Source organism: Protopterus annectens, chromosome 4.part0, assembly GCF_019279795.1.
Source record: "Protopterus annectens isolate FY-2018-M chromosome 4.part0, PAN1.0, whole genome shotgun sequence".
Lineage (NCBI taxonomy): Eukaryota > Metazoa > Chordata > Ceratodontiformes > Protopteridae > Protopterus > Protopterus annectens.
In genome coordinates, this window is record NC_056733.1 from 1,951,721,907 (window position 1) to 1,951,735,420 (window position 13,514).

The following is a 13,514-nucleotide window of genomic DNA, read 5'->3' on the forward strand; positions in this document are numbered from 1 at the left end:
CATTTCCTGGAACAGAGAATAGAACTCTTGCCTATCTAGTTATTTGTATTACACCGTTACATAGTTATTGTATGCACCATGGAGCTTATACAGATGAGGGCTGTCCAAAGGTACTTCAAAGGGGAATGACATCAGCAGGACTGCTAAAGTAGGGCACTGGGAAGTGTTGTGGGTGGGAAAGTCCTCAAAAGGCTTTATCATACAAACATACACACTTACAAACACTTTTACACACACATTTTCCTGAACTGAGAATAGAACCCCTGCCTATCTAATTACATGTTCTATACTATTACACACACCATGGAGCTTGTAAGCTTGAGGATTGTTCAAAGGTACTTCTAAGGGGAATGATAACAGCAGGACTGCTAAAGTAGGGCACTAGGAAGTGTTGTGAGTGGGAAAGTCCTCAAAATACTTTATCCTATAAACATAGAACTTTTACACATACACACACTTGCCAGAACTGAGAATAGAACCTCTGCCTATCTAGTCATTCATACGATATTGTTACATAGTTATTGTATGTACCACAGAGCTTATAGAACTGAGGGTTGTCCAAAGGCACTTCTAGGGGGGAATGTCATCAGCAAGACTGCTAAAGTAGGGTACTGTGAAGTGTTGTGGGTGGGACAGTGCTCATAATATTTATCTTACAAACATGCACATTTACAAATACTTTTACACACACATTTTCCAGAACTGAGACTAGATCCCCTGCCTATCTAATTACCTGTACTATACTATTGCACATGCCACATAGCTTATAAGGTTGAGGGTTGTCCAAAGGTACTTCTAAGGGGAATGACATCAGCAGGACTGCTAAAGTAGGGCACTGGTAAGTGTACTGGATGGGAATTTTCTAAAACTGTTACACATACACACACACACACACACACAGACACACACTTACATTTGCCAGTTATAAATATTATAGTGTTACACAGTTATCGCACATGCCACAGAGCTTATAGGAATGACAACTGTCCAAAGGTACTACTAATGTGAATAGCATCTGCAGGTCTTGTGAAGTAGGGCAATGGGAAGTGTACTGAGTGGGAATGGCCTCTTAATACCTACACCTACAGACACACATACATACACACACACACGCACACACACACACACACACACACACACACACACACACACACACACACACACACACACACAGGCAGGTGATGTGATATTACAACTTCCACATCAGTACTATTACACAGTGGAGCTCACCTTCATGCCACATCAGTACTATTACACAGTGGAGCTCACCTTCATGCTGGCACATGCGACTGGTTATGACCAGTATGCAACTGTCCCCAGCAGGACATCACTCTATGCCATTCAGGGTATTTCTATGTATGACTCACTCTCTGTGTGCATCTCCGTGTGTGTGTGTGTGTGTGTGTGTGTGTGTGTGTGTGTGTGTGTGTGTGTGTGTGTGTGTGTGTGTGTGTGTGTGTGTGTGTGTCTCTATCTATCACTATCTGCCTCTCTCTTCACCACATCTATGTGTGTGTATGCTTGACATATTATCTGTTGCCCATATATATGTCTGTGTTTCACACTTAACAGATGCAGATATATCACATATGGGCCACATACAGCTAGCCAAGGGTAATCCAGTCTGATGGGTGTGTGTGTAGAGACAGTTAAGGTGCACATAGCTGTCTGTATGCAAAGACATATATGCACAATACACTTATATAGTCCAATGTGGTTTCCAACATCAGCTGTAATTCTCTAAGTGTAGGAGCATGTCCAGTATGAACTTCGATAGTAAGAGTGGGACTCCATACCAGAGATAGTTGTACTCTGGTCCTTGGTTTTGTGTGCTACAGCCATACCTCTCAAAAGTAAAGAGGAAGTTGCTAGAGTTACAGGGTTTGCTTTAGCATTTTCTGACATATCTGATGTCTGACACTGAAACGTATTGTGTCATTACCTAGCGACAGAAATCCTTAGATCACAGTGCTTTACCAGAGAAATACAAGATATATCATGCACAGACCAATATTATGAGCCAAACTATAGACATTCTTGCCCAATCCGGCCAGTTGAGAGGTGTGTCTACAGCCAATTGACAGATGAAGCTGTGTAAACAGTCCAGCACCTTGGTGATATACTGGCTGGGGATCTCCTGCTTGTGTGGTATTCTTTTTACCTGAAAAGTTATACCCTGGTGTCCATACTTCTCAACTGTACAGTTTTTTGCAGATTGTCCAGATGTTTGTCTAGAAGTTTCATCCAATCTACATAAACGTTTGTTTTTATGGCAAAATTAGTTGCAAATAATTAAAGACTGAAGTTAGAAATTAATGACAGACAGTGTTTCAGACTTCAAAAGCTTCAGACAATTCCTGCTAATGCAAAACCCGTTATTCTACCAACTTTCTCAGTTTGTAAGAGCACTATTTAAAACGTGTCTATCATTGGGCCTTTGTCCCATTTTTATTTATGACCTTGTCTAGATGTCTTGATGTAAGTGGTTGAGAAATATGGGTGTAGGTATAGAGTGCATTCTACTGAGCAGACATGTCCATTATATGTGTGGTATATTCCACACAGCACTGTGATTTTCAGGTATGTCAATGGCAGAGTAGTACAGAGTAATTTGGTGAACCACTGACAGACAGTTATGCATAGGTCGATAGGTTGATATGATGTTAGTAGGCTATTGGTCCATGCAGATGAGAGTGTAGCCTATGTTAAGACATGCCATCTCCCAGAGCCCTTGTCCAGCATGGACACAGGTGGAATCACAGGACTGTATTTTCCATTTCCCATGCACTTATACAGGGAGCATGTCACTAGGGGTATTGAGGCACTTAGCTTGATGTGGACAGGGAGAGTATTCCACAGATGGGGGAGTGTGTGGGACATGTATCTGTCACACCAACAAGCCATACTGTTATCACAGACCAGGTTGAGCATACAGGTTGATTGAGTGGGCCTTGACTTCCAGATGTGCAACAGTCCCATCAAGGCAGGGTCTGGATTGCTTTGTATGTCAAACAGGGGTCATCTCTACAGAGTCTGCATGAAACAGAGTAGAGGGACATTGCTGTTAGCCTATCTGTGTAGGGTAGGTGTTTGTGGTCCTGCATTCTCCCAGTGGGGAGCCTCTTGTGGTCTCTCCAGCTGCTGCATGTGCTTTGCGAGGTACTTGCTGAAGGGGGCATTGAGCAAAATAATTGGCCTCATAAGGTTCGCATACATGGCTCTTATGACTTCTTTGTCCCTGGATGGTTCATAGGTTCATAGATGTGTACTAGGCTAATGGTCCAGGGGCCTTTACAAGCCTAGCCATAGGATTACCCAAGCATTGTGCAACCCAACCTTCGTTCCCAGTGCCTCTGTCGAGTAGAGCCACTGGAGTTATCCCCGGAGTAAATGTTTTATTTCTCATCCACTCATCAAGATTTCTCTTGAAAAGGGTCAGTAAGGTGCTCTGCTTGACATGTATGGGAAGTATATTCCATAGCATGGGCAGTTTCTTTGTTATGAATCTGTCCCTCCAGTATGTCCTGTTGATTATGGTAATGAGGTTGAGGTCTCTAGAGCGTGTGGTGTGGAGGGATTGGGATTTCTTTAGATGTAGCATTTCTAACAGAGCTAGGTCAGACATGGATTTGTAAGTCGAGCAGAGATTGCCTTTAAGAAGGCGATATGAGACAGAAAATAGTTGGAGGTTTTGAGTCTGTCCATATAGGATAAGTGTTTAAGGCCTAGGATCCTCTTTGTGAGGTACTTTTGTGGCCTCTTCAGTTGTTGCAGATATCTAGTGAGGTACATGCCAAATGAGGCATTGTACTTGATGAGTGGCCTAATGAGGGAAGAGTAGAGGCAGACAATGATCTCTTTCTTCCTGGATGCAAAACCCTTAATAATGAGATGTGCCACATAGAAGGACTTTCTGACCACCGTGGCAATGTGGTGATCAAAAGAGAGGTTGCTGTCGACCTGTGTTCCCAGATCTCTTATAATGCCAGATGTGGGAGTTGTGATAACTACCAGGGCTGCCAGCACACACATTCATGATAATGTCCTGGGCATTGCAAACGACCTGGCAGTTGATGGCATGATAACCCTTGCTGTTGACTAGACTCTACTCTCTTCAACTGGTGGGCCTTGATGTGGACGTGCATGAAGTCTATGGCACGCAGTACCTCTGGATAGTCTGCTACATGGTAGAAGAGATACATATTGCTGATCTTCTCCTCAGGGGTGCTGGAGAAATGTATGTGCTCACCGACATGTGTTCACATGACATCCAGGAACTGGTGGAGTACCCAGGATACAGATGCCACTGAGACCCCCATGATGTCCCCAGTAGGTCTTTGGAAGGTACCTGTAGCTAGTATTCTTAATGCTACACATACCTTGGTTTCAACTGGGATGGGTTCCCCTCTGTTGGATCTGTGTCTGAGGTGAGGCCAGCACAGCTAGAAGAGTTGCTGAAGTAAGTCCCTGTCCACCCTGTAGGGCTCTAGTATCTCCAGATCATGTAGCCCCTGGTAGGTTACCCTAGGTCTGAACACTCTTCTCCTCCTCCTCAGTCTGGGATGGTTATCAGCATTATCCTACTCACCACCCTCAGTCTCTAGCACATACTGATATATCAAGGCAACAGCAGCCCCTAACATTTTGTCAGTTAAAATTCCCAACTGTGTGCACCAATGGTGCAGGGTTTGTGGAAAAAAAAACAGACTGAAAGGTGTTTGCATACTTTATACTGTTGTGCTGCAAATGCTGCCTGCGTGATTGGATGACTATGATACATTCCACCTTCCAGCTCTATTATTGAGGGGTTTGAATGGGCCACTGTGACAAGAAGAGGCTGTTTTTAGTGATTTGTAGGTCATTTCCTTTATACTATTTCCCTTTTTTTCTGCTCTGTTTAAGCCCCACAGAGTGCCACGCAAACTATTTTAGCAAGTGTAACCATTGCTGAGCAGAAAAGGCCATCCCCTGGACATGAACATGCTTCTCAGTTCTTGAAATAGCTAAGCACAGCTAAGCAGCCTCAGACATACCCCTTTGCTTAGTTGTGCTTAGCTGAGCACAAATAGGAGCTGCAGAGAGCTCCAATGTGCTTACACCAAGCATGACACACCCAATTTTCATGTCTGCTGCTTCTTCTACTTATACCACCATATTATAGCTCCTACACGGGTAGGTGCATGCGGACACGGTCTCCCATTTTGCTATTCAATAAATTTAGCTCATTTGCATACCCCACTGCCTTAGGCCCAAGTTACAACACTATTCTAGAGCCTATGCCCTTAGCTACCACTGTTACCTGTTATTGTTATGAGTCTGCTTGCTGCCCCTTATAATGGCAAAATTCATCTTTCACATACAATTGTCTTTTTACATTTTTTTATTTTCTGTACGATCTCATTTGCAAGCCTCTGAGCTCCACTTAAGCAGCCGAAATCAGCCAAAAAAAAAAGAACTTTGATTTTTGTAATTTTGAAATGGTTTTCCATGTCACTGGCCATATTTTTTGCCATTGGCATGTTAATACTCATAATACATGCTTTCCTTTGAGCTGTCATGCCCCCATTTTGATTTTTGCAGAAATGTACATGGTTAGTAAACGAATACATTTCTGCAGTCGACATGGCTCTAACACAGATGCTTATCTGCTTGCTAAATCTCTAATTCACCTCATTTGCATGGTTTTCACCAGCAAATGAGGTGATTAGCATTATTCTGTGATGTCCATGTTAGAATCATGCTGGGAGGCTCATGCACACCACCAGTTTTGTTTACTGGATTGTTTGGCAGCCATATTCTGTGCTTCAGCTGCTACACTATTCAGACACAGATAATCACTCCGTGTAAGGTTTTTTGAATCCCGGGGTAAAACTCTCCCTACCTAGCCATAGCCTTAAACTGCAAATACACACACACACTCACACACACACTCACACACACACACACACACACACACACGCACACACACACACACACACACACACACACACACACACACACACACACACACACACACACGCACACGCACACACACACACACACACACACACACACACACACACACACACACGCTCACTCCCACAACCATGCCAACACTTTTAGAATATCTAAATGTTTTTGCCATTAGACATACACAACACATACAATTCAATATTATTGTATTCATCAAACTCTAACACCTGACAGACCCAATGTTAGAAGTAAAAAGACATCACATTTTTGATCAAATCTACCTTTGGCAACATATGAATGTATGTCATTTACTTAGTCAAATCTGCACTTCATCAAAGGAGAGAATGACATGAGAAATATCTTGAGTGTTTACATCATTGAATGTTTCAGTTGGAAGTAAGAAGACTGATTGCATTTGGTTAACGTAAGTGTAGGTCAGGGATTTAAATACTGAAACATTCAGATATACTGAAATGTTTCAGCATTGGGGGTGTCAGTGCTTGAGCAAGTGGTTGTGGGTTAGTGCTAGATTATGGTTAGTTAAGGGGAAAGATTTGGGGGTAATTCAGTAAAGCTTACACAGAGCTAATCTCTGTGTAAGCATAGTGCCACACCTCAAACACAGAATTCGGACCCTGTGCGATCCAGTAAATAAGGCTGGGGGCATGCATGAGCCTCCCAGCACTATTCCGGCATGGCCACGATGGAATAATGCAAATAACCTCATTTGCTGGTGAAACCCATGCAAATGAGGTGAATTTGCAATCCAGGAAGCAGACAGGCATCTGTGTTGGAGCCATGTCCGCAGCAGATATGTATGCGGATAGTAACCGTGTACATTTCTGCAAAAATAAAAATGGGAGCATGACAGCTCAAAGTAAAGCATGCATTATGTTCATTAGGCATGTCAATGGCCAAAACTATGGCCATTGGCATGCCAAAGTGTTGGAAAATTGCAAAAATCAAAATTTTTTGGGGGCCAGTTTCGGCCGTTTAAGTGAAGCGCAGCAGCATGCAAACGTGATTGTGCAGAAAATAAAAATAATTAGTAAAAGGACAATTAAATGTGAACAGTAATTTTGCCATTATAGTGGGCAGCATGTTGACTCATAACAATGACAGGTAACAGTGGTTGCTAAGGACATAGGCTCCTGTGTAGTGGTGTAACTAGGGTATAAGCCAGTAGAGGTATGTAAGTGAGCTAAATTTATTGAATAGCAAAATGGGAGACTGTGTCCATGGGTACCTAACTGTGTAGGAGCTATAATGTGGTGGTGTAAGCAGAAGAAGCAGCTGGCATGTAAATGAAAAGAGGGTGTGTCATGCTTGGTATAAGCACAATGGAGCTCCACAGCTTCAATTTGCACTCAGCTAAGCATAGCTAAGCAAGGGGGTGAGTCTGAGGCTGATTAGCTGTACTTAGCTGGTTCAAGAAATGGTGAGCGTGTTCGTGTCCAGGGGCGGGCATTTTCTACTCAGCAATATTTACACTAGCTAAAACAGTTTTCATAGTGCCACCGGGCTTAAACACAGTAGAAATAGAGAGAAAAAAGGAAATAGCAGAATAAAGGAAATGAACTGCAAATCACTAGTACGGACTCTGCCATTCACAGAGGCCCATTCAAACCATTCAATAATATAGCTGCAAGGTGGAATGTATCATAATCAGCCAATCACAGAGGCAGCATCTGCAGCACACCAGTATAAAGTATGGAAACACCTTTCAGTCTGTTTTTCCCACAAACTCTGAACCATTGGTGTACACAGTTGGGAATTTTAACTGACAAAATGATTGGGGCTGTTGCTGCTTTGCTACATCTGTATATGCTACAGACTGAGGATGGTGATGAGGATAATGCTGACACCCAGCCCATACCAAGGAGGAAAAGAGTGTTCAGACCCAGGGTAACCTTTCATGGGCTACATGATCTGGAGATACTAGAGTGCTACAGGGTGGACAGGGACATACTTTAGCAACTCACCAAGCTCTACTGGCCTCACCTCAGAATGAGAGCCAACAGAGGGGAACCCATCCCAGTTGAAACCAAGGTATGTACAGCCTTAAGAATACTAGCTACAGGCACTTTCCAAAGACCTACTGGGGACATCATGGGGGTCTCACAGGCATCTGCATCCAGGGTACTCCCCAGTTCCTAGATGGCATACTACCACTTACTGGTGAGCACATTTATTTCCCCAGCACCCCTGAGGAAAAGACCAGCAATATGCATCTCTTCCACCATGTTGCAGACTACCCAGAGGTACTGGGTGCCATAGACTGCATTCACGTCCACATCAACGCACCACCCTGTGAAGATGGTAGAGTGTATGTCAACCACAAGTGCTATCACTCCATCAATTGCCAGGTCGTCACATCTGGCATGCCTCACGGCTGTACCAGGCATTTGCCTGGGGGGACATCCCATATGGCCATTTGGTGGGGGATGCTGGCTATGCAGTTAAACCATGGATGATGACACCCATCAGAAATGAACAAACACACACCCAATGAAGAATGCCATAATGAGGCACATGCACAAACTAGGAATATTATAGAGTGTGTGTGTTGGGATGCTGAAGTCACAATTCCACTGCCTTGACATATCTGGTGGAGCCTTGCAGTACTCTCCGGGCACATGTGGGCACATGTTCATACTATGTGCCATGCTACACAATGTGATCTTGCAGAAACAGCTGCAGCAGGAACATCACAGGGAAAGGGAACACAGCCCCCCACCATTTCCAAGGTCTCCACAGGCACAGGGTGACTTGGAGGAGGAACCCCCTGAGCCTGTCCATGTAGGCAGATGTAGATGAGCCCAACATGCCCTGACCTTGGCAAAGAGGCATCACATGGCACATACACTGACACACTAGGTTCCCAGGGACTGACACCTCTCTCTGACTCACACACACGATAAAATGGATGCCACACACATCACACTACCTGTACCTTACCATGTATAGGCTGTGTACTGCGTGCATTTGACAGAGTCATCCCTCAAGTACTGTCCTCACAATTGCTGCAGGCACAAGGTAAGTCACTCTTCTTAACAATAGATGAATGGAGTAGTAAGTTTTGGTAGCATATCTAAGGTATCACTACATGTATGCAAGGGAATGGAATGGTCTACGGAGAAAGCAGCAGACAACTGACAGCTATGTGGGACAACAGGAAATGTCTGCCTAGTACTGGTTTCCACAGAGTATGCAGTAGTCCCTTAGGTGACAAAACTCACTGCAGTGTATGTGGGTGATAAATAAAGTGGGGGATCATATGTCACATGCATGGATGTCAATGTTGGCATCCCATAATGGCCCCTCAGCCTCTCCCAGCAAACTAGCCATGGAAAACCATAAAGAAATGTCTGGCAAAGGCTTAAAAATAGGGACAGTGATGAAATATTCCTCTTACAGACTTACACAGTAATATCACAGCAGGTCTTTCAGTTGCACAAAGTCTCTGAAGGGTAGGAAGTCTGAAACTCAAATGTCTGCCATTACATTCTAACCTTTGGTCTTTAGTGATATGCCAATATTCTCCAAGACAGGCACAACATTATGCTAAATGGAACCAGAAAGTAAAGCCAACATCTGCACAGTCTGTGCTAATGTATACAGTTATAAATAAATAAACTGAATTTGCTGAGAAAAAGCACCTTTATAGAATAAGAAACAGCAAAGCTTTCGGGTATAACCCTTTCTCAATGCTAATACACAAATTAAAAACAGCTGAATTTAAATACAAGCCAAAGATCACATGACATGCAGCCCAAACGTCATGTGACAAAAAAACACAATACATACAGGCATATGAGACTTCCAATATATAAAAAATATATATACATGTATAAAGGAAATAAAATATATACATTAATAACACAATATTTACTTCAAAATTATATACTTCAAAAAATATATTTTCTACTTCAATAATCTAATGATATAATTTAGTTTGTTGCAGATTAGTAAGAATGGGTTTAAAGTGACCATTGAGTTTAGTCCTGGAGCATGGTCAGCAGCTAGTCTCAGGATCCATTCATATTCTTTGATCTCAAGCCGATTGTTGGTATCCCCACCCCTTGGTGTTATATATACATTATCTATAACTCTAAATCTAAATCTATGGTCAACACCACATGTATGTATGTGTTTAAATAAAGCATTTTTATCATTAGCTCTTCTAATCTCTGATTTGTGCACGATAATATGTTCTTTCAGCTTTCTAGTTGTTTTCCCCACATAAAAAGCGGTACAGAAAACACAGGTTGCTAAATAAACCACATTAGTGGTATTGCAGGTTGCTAGTAAATCAAATTTATATTCTCTGCCAGTTGTTGGATGTTTAAATAAATTACTGTTAGTACTCATAATGTCAGAGCAACAAGTGCAGTTCATACAACCAAAAGTACCAGGTTTAGAATAAATGGGTGAGGCCGAATTTCTACCAAAATCTTTATAACACAATTTACCTTTTAATGTTCTCATATTCCTATATGAGAAATAAGGTCTGTCACCTAAGACAGCTTTGACATCATCAGATGACATTAGAATAACCCAATTTCTCTCTATAACCTGTTTAACCAAATATGTCCTAATGTTATATGAAGTAATATACCTAAGTTTCGAATCTTTGTGTTCAACCTTATTCGAAGTAAAATGAGATACATTATTCAATGAAAAAATGGGTATATATTTTGTAGTTCTATCAGCTATGGTCTTAATTTTCAAATATATCAGCAATTTAGAATCATAGCTGCTGTTCAGGTATGCCCCCAACACATTCATGTCCCCATAGAAATATAGTAACATGCATGTTTGTAGGATAATAGCAACAGAGTACACATTCCCAGGGCTGTCCCAATCAACTTGATAACTTGTCACATGCCCAAAATATGCAAGGGTCTATGAGCTATGTATATGCATGGTTAATACTGTCAGGAGGTGGGCAGCATTTACTCTTGGCTGTTGTGGCTTCGTGGCTTAGGTACAGTACTGTGGTTGGCAGGGTCCATGTTCCAAGACCTTCTGTACCAACTATTGTGCATGCAGCTACACCTATGGTAGGAGTTGTCCACACTTTCCAAAAGTTAATATCTATCACTGTAGGGAAGCTGGACAAGTCAGGGAAAGGGGGACATGCATATGAACAGTACACAGTACAGAGTAACTTACCCATTTCCTACTAGGACAGCAGATACCTGAAAGTCAGTGTACAGCTAGATATTAAATGGCTGCCACCTCACTGTGTCATCACTGACAAGTCACTGGGCACATCCATACCCCTGGAATGACAGACTGTCACAGAAGGATCACAAGTATGCCTCGTATATCTCTTCTGCTTGTCCCAACATTGCATTCGCCTGCCAAACTATGTGCCAAACAAGAAAGGCTCATGTCAAAGCATCAATGACAAACAGCGTAGATGCAGATGCCATACCCATAAGAAAAAGCAAGCTTATACAAAACCAATCTTCCAGCTGTCTATGTCTGGCAGAGCATTATTAACACCCTATCCCCATGTGTAGGCCTGTGTCTGACTGTCATATATGTGCATGTGTAGATGTCAGTCTGTGACAGTTTGACAGCTAGGGATAACATGTAACCTCATAATAACATAGCAACACAAACTGAGGAGTTATCATTATGGATCATCGTGCATTATCATGGGCCTCATTATCAGGGACATTGGCAAACTCCAAATACTTGACCCCACACAGTCTGCCTTTCTCAAGGGGAGGTATGTCAGTGAACACTGGATGACTTCCCTGAGATAGCCAACAAAGGCATGGATGATGGAAAGATGGTGCACTCTGACCACCTTGACTCGGCCAAAGCCTTACACACTATTCCCCACTTGGCCATAGTACATGAACTCTGTCAACTAGGCAGCAGTCCATATGTTACTAGATGGATATCAATCTGGTTCATTGATAGAACCCACATAATCATAATAAGGGTAGCCCAGTCAAGCAGTACACCCGTAATGAGTGGCGTACCCTACGTATTGGTGTGGGGGCCTCAGGTATATGAGATATACTTCCCTGAGGTGCAGGCCAAAAACACTGGCGTATGGCTGACCAAGTTGGCAGATGACTGCAAGCTGGGAGTAGTCATCAATACACAAAGTGATGTGGACATCCTACAACAGGGTCTCACCAAAACAAATGACTGCTGTGAGAAACATGGCCTCAAGCTGAATGCCTGCAGATGCATAATCAACCCCTTTGGTGATACTGACGTCCCCACATATTATCACATTAATAAAAATGTCCTATATACACAATCAGTAGTTAGGCATTTGGCTAGCAACCTGAAGTATGAGCACCATGTTACTGCCATTGTACAGAAAGCTTCATAGATGGGCCAACACAAAAGTAAGGGTATCTCATCCAGGGACAAAGAGGTCATAACATCCATGTATTCTAACCTTATAAGGACAATTATTTTATACTATGTCCCCTTCGGCATGTAGCTCACAAAGTATATGCAGCAGCTGGAGAGGCCACAGAGGTCCCTCACCAGGAGAATCCAGGACCCCAAACACCTACCCTACACAGATAAGCTAACATCACTGTTCTTCAGACTCCTCAGAGGTGACCTCTGTCTGGCATACAAAGCAATCCAGATCTTGCCTTGATGGGACTGTTATACATCTGGAAGTCAAGGCCCACTCGATCAACCAGTAGGCGCAGCATCAACCTGGTCTGTGATATCAATGAGGCTTGTTTGTGTGACAGATATGTGTCACCCAGACTCCTTCATCTGTGGAATACACTCCCTGACCACATCAAGCTGAGTGCCTTAATACCCCTTGTGAGGTGTTCCCTGTATAAGTCCATGGGAAGCAGAAAATACAGTCCTGTGATTCCACCCGTGTTCTTGCTGGACAGGGGCTCTGGATGCTGACATGTCTTAACATGGGCTACACTCTCATCTGCGAGGGATATAAGGGCTTCAGTGCCAATAGACTAGTAACCTCATATCAACCTGTCAACCTATAAACAAATGTCTGTCACTAGTTAACCACGTTGCTCAATACTGCTCTGCCACTGACATACCTGGAAATCACAGTGCTATGTGGAATATACCACACATATAATGGACGTCTCTGCTCAGTAGAATGCATTCTGTACCACACCCATACCTCTCAACCTCTTAGAATAAGAAATCTGGACAAGGTCATAAATAAAAGTGGGACAAACACCCAAAACTAGGGAGGATATTTAACTATTGCTCTCACAAACTTAGAGAGTTGATGGAATAACAGGTTTTGCATTAGCATGGATTTTCTGAAGGTTGTGAAGTCTGAAACTCAAGTGTTCTGTCATTATTTTCTAACTTTAGTCTTTAATTATTTGCCAGTAACTTGCCAGAACACCACAATTTGATGAAAAATAGACCAAAATTATGAGACAAACATCTGGACATTCTGCAAAAAACTGTACAAGTGAGAAGTATGACACACCAGGATATGACTATTCAGTTAAGAAGAATTACACACAAGCAGGTGATCCCCAGCCAGTATATCACTGAGGTAGTGGACTGTGTACACAGCTTTA